Here is a 4,889-nt window from a genome sequence, read left to right on the forward strand (position 1 = left end):
TATTTTCTACTCATCTGTCCTTACTCAAGATAAAGGGACCATCAGACACAAGTTTTCAACTGTATGTCCTCAGACACAGTTTTCAACTGTATATCCTCTTTGTTTTTAAAAAGGATATACAGTTGGCATATAAACAAATGAAAAGATGTTCAACATCATTAGCCACTAGGAAAATAAAATCAAAACTATAAGAAACCTTTAAGAAAAGCAAAAATAAAAAATAGTGGTAATACCAAATGCCAGTGTGGTTGGGGAGAAGCAGGAACTCTCATATATTGCTAGTAGGAATAGTACAGCGACGCTGGAAATCAGTTTGTCCATTTTTTACAAAACTAAACATCATTTCACCCTATGACACAGCAATCATGCTTCTGGGCATCTACACCAGAGAAATGAAATATTATGTCCATGCAAAACCCTGTTCACAAATGTTCATAACAGCTTTATGTGTAACAGCCCAAAACTGGAAATGACGCAAATGTTCTTCAATGGGTGAATGGTTAAACAACTGTAGTACATGCACACCATGGAATACTAATCAACAGTAAACAGGAATTAAAGATTGATATACATAACTTGGGTGGATCTCAAATTTATAAAATTGTCAAAATGACAAAAGCATGGAAATGAGGTACAGAGTAGTGGTTGTCAGTAGTTAGTGACTAGAAGAGGATGTGTGACTATAAAGGGGTATCAAGAAGGACATCTTGTGGTGATGGAACAGTTCTGTAATTTGATTGTGGTGATGGTTACATGAATCTACACATATGATACAATGGCTAAAACTATACACACACATAATTAATAGACATGGATGCATGTAAAACTGTGGATTGTACCAATGTACCAATATCCATTTCACAGTTCTGATATTGCATGATAGTTATGTATGATGTTACCATTGGGAAAAACTGGTGATGGGTACAAGGACCCTCTCTATTATTTTTGCAACTTCCTGTCAGTATATAATAATTTCAAAATAAAAAGTTAAATGTAAAGTCCAATCTTGTGGGCTGTACAAAAATAAGCCATGGGCTAAATTTCGCATTCAGGACATATTTTGCCCACCCAATAGATATGAACCTAAGAAGACCCTTTGGTGGGTATAGCAAATACATATTTTGTGATTCAATCTCTATGCAATTTAAGAATAGAATTTATATTTAGAGAAACCAAAACAGTGATTGACTCTGGGGGAATTCATTGGAAAGGGATAAAAGACAGTTATATGGGTTGATGGAAGCAAGCGGTCAGGCAGACACATACAATTGTCAAAAATCATTTATTGGCATATTAAAATCTGTCCAATTTTTGCATGTGAAATATACCTCAATAAAAGTGAATGTAGTGACAATAATTCAGCAGTGGGGTGCCATAGCTGTGACTGTGGCTGAAGCCCAAGCAATTGCATCCACAGAAGATAGAGCTTGAGTGGTGGCAGTGGCAGCACCCCAGGGATTTAATGATGGAGGCAGGGGGACAGGTCTGAGGGAGAGCAGCACTAATGGACAGGACTACATCAATGGATTGCACCTGAAGCTCACCAGGACAACAATTGGTCATCTGAGACCTACCAGGACCAGAAGAGTGTAATTTCTTTTCAACTTTCATTTCAGTCCCAAGGGCTCAAAGGGTCTATATTCCTAGATGTGGAAGTTACAGGATCAGAAGCATGTCAAAACTTGTCCCCAAACAACCCCCACCAACGAAGCGCATAACTTGAACTTGTATTTGTTAAATGTGAGTAAAGACCATCTTCGAGGCATTTGACAGCACACAGCAAATGTTCTTCAGCTCTGGAGACTCCAAGCTCAATTTCCTGTGATTTATACAAGATAAAATTATAGTGTGAACAGTAAAGGACTCAGAAACATGAGAAAGAATGACCAAGGCAGAGAAGAAAACGCCAACCAAAGCACAAAATTATCAAACCTGGTGAAATTTATGAAGGGAAAAGAGTGTAAATTCGGAAAGAATTTACGAGTTGTTAGATGCAGTGCCTGAGAGAAAAAGATCAACCTCCATGAACCCTGCAAATACCAGGGTTTGGGTATTTTTGTATGATTCCAAAGACCCAAGTCAATGGCAATATTTCTCTGAGGCCAAACAGGTACAGAATGATTCACTTACTGGCACTGAAGCCCTACAAGAAACCTAAACTGCTTGCTCTATTTCAGAAAGATGGAGACAATCAAAAAACACAAGAACTCCATAGGAGCAATTCTGCAACAAGTAACCAACCTGAATTCTAAGGACCTTTCATACACCATAAAGGATTATGTTTTTAAAGAGCTTCAAAGAGACTAGCTTGGATACAGTGAAACAGCCAGCCATTGGAATTAGTGCTGTCTAGAAAACCAAATCCATCTCAGAATGCTGCCTGCACCAGCCATTCAGAATCTCCTATATAGCATAGTAGAGAAGCAGCTGCTGCTTCTCAGAAATGGCTTTGGGTTCAGATTTTATTGATCCTTTAATGAATAAAAATCTTGAATATATCAACAAATACAAATATGGGACCACCGACATTAAATTGTCATTTGAATCCCACCAGTAATAAAGCTGCTGCAGCTCTCCCACCACTTCTCCAGTGAATGTCATACCCACTCCTCAGCCTACAGCTCACCTGTTGAACTCAAATCCTCTTCAGACTTTAAATTCTAATTCTAATTCCTCTAGCACTCCACATAAAGGGAGTCAAAACTTACCTATTGATAATTTTAATAGAAAATAAAGCATTTATGAAGACCAGAAAGACAAATACACCTCTAAAACTTTTCTGGAAAACTTAACCCCAGTGAGGTCTACGTAAGTGTCCAAAGCCTGTGAAAGAAAACAATTAATGTCTTCCAAAATGTCAAAAAAAGAAGTCTAAAACATACAAGGAAAGCAAACTGGTAAAAAAGCACAACATTGAGCTATTGAGAAAAGGAAAGAGATTCTTAAAAGGAAATTGCCAAGCTAAGTAACTCCATTGGGATTCCAATCTGGAGAAGCTCTATAATTTCTTAACTGTCCAATATGGCAGCCATTAGTTACATGTGGCTACTGAGCACTTGAAATAGGACAGTACAAATGAGGAAATTAATTTATTTAAATTCAAATTTAAATAGCCAGACGTTATATTAAGAACACAGTTGCAGATGATGTTATCTTTCATTAGAGAAATTTTACTCTTTTTTCTGCTAAATAGATTGCTGGGTTTATCATCTTAATCCAGAGAGGGACTGATATTGAGTCGGGGTTATATATCTCATAAAACCCAGTTTACCTCTGGATTACACCTATTCCTAGGATGTTGATATCCAGAGCTTTCAATGGAGAGTTTGGTGATTCTGTCACTTTCTCTCAAGATTTCAGAAATATTGACTTCATTTTTAGAGATTTTCATTTCCGCTCTTTAACTTCCCCTCTTGAAGGGAAGACCAAGTGCATTTCAGACATTTCTAGCTTTTATTTTTGTCACTTCAGCCTCAAGAAACTGTTAGAATTTCTGCTGACTTCTTTGTCACCCCAACCAGTGCCCTCTGCCTGAGCCAAGCCTGGACTCTGAGCTTTTTTGCTCAAGGCTGAAATTAGTAAATGCCTTCAGGGGTACTTGCTGATCTTCAGCTTATCTATGAAAATTCATTTCTCCTTGAAATTTTACTCCTTCCAAGGCCTCATTCTTTCTTTGGCTTTCAAAAATATGATCTGGTTTTATAATTATTTTTTTCTTAGTGAGAGTATTGGCTAGCTGTTAACTACTCTATCCCACTCTGAAATGGAGTCAAGTTTTTTACTGATTCAAGATATGTATGGCAAGAAATGACTCCTGATAAACTTGCAATAAGCAGTGTGGTCCAGTAACTAAATTTATGTCACTCATTACTATTGAAATCCATATTGCTAGACTAGGAATTGTACAATTCAGCCTAAGAGAAAAATGTTTTTCTAATTAGAACATGCTTAATTGTAAAGAGTGAAATTATATTATATTCCAACCGTAAATCTGGATGATTAAGCCTTGATTAAAAAAAAATCAATCAAAGGAAGGTACAAAGTGAATGAGGAATGAGCTTTAAAAATTAGCAGTTTTGAGCTTGTTCTCTCATTTTCTTTTCATTCATTCTACCCCCAATATTCAAAATGTCAAACTTTCACGATAGGCCTTCCTTCAGCTTTTTTTCTGTATATAATTAGTTCACCTTTTGATGGCTTCATTTCAGACTGTATTTAGCCTAAAAGGGTGCCAGTGATGGACTATTATTTCAGATCAACCTTCCCAACTAAGAAAAGTTGGGGAAAAAACCTTGAAGGTATAGAGAAGTAATGGGGCAAAGATAACTGAGCCTGACATTTGGAGATACTTTTTACCTCTAGGGATTTTCAATTCTAAAAGCAATGGTTTAGAGTCTGAAATCTGAATGAAGTGTTGACAAAGTCACAGAACAATGGCGGGGGTGGGGTGGGGGGGAGGGAATGGGAGTTCAAAGCATGCTGAGAAGAAAAGACTTTAGTAAGGGCCCTAGGCTTTTGATTGGGACCCTGAAGTATACACAGGAGTAGGAGCAAAAGGAAATAGACCAGCCTTGAAAGAGATAAGGGCAACCAAAGGAAAACAAAAGTCGTATCATTAACCTGAAAGAAAAATAAAGGCAATTATTAGACTTTTAAAAAATCCAGGGCAGTAGAAGAATATCTCCAAGTGCTAAGACAAAATCAGTTCAAACCTAGAATTCTAAATTCAGCAAAAATAACCCTTCAATTATTATTAATTGAAACTTATTAATCCTAGTAGTTTTTTTCTTAGATTACTGAGAATTTATTTAAAATTTAAATAAAGACATTTTCAGGCAAAAACTGAAAGAACTCATCACCAGCAGAAGACATAACCATCTCTTTCTGTA

General features: G+C 36.7%; 1 pseudogene; it reads left to right on the plus strand.

The window, feature by feature from the left end:
- The first annotated feature begins 1,647 nt into the window (after positions 1-1,647).
- On the plus strand, positions 1,648-3,219 carry LOC143664311 (RNA polymerase II elongation factor ELL2 pseudogene; annotated as a pseudogene).
- Positions 3,220-4,889: the final 1,670 nt, after the last annotated feature.

Source organism: Tamandua tetradactyla, chromosome 20 (genome assembly GCF_023851605.1).
Source record: "Tamandua tetradactyla isolate mTamTet1 chromosome 20, mTamTet1.pri, whole genome shotgun sequence".
In the NCBI taxonomy this organism is placed as follows: domain Eukaryota; kingdom Metazoa; phylum Chordata; class Mammalia; order Pilosa; family Myrmecophagidae; genus Tamandua; species Tamandua tetradactyla.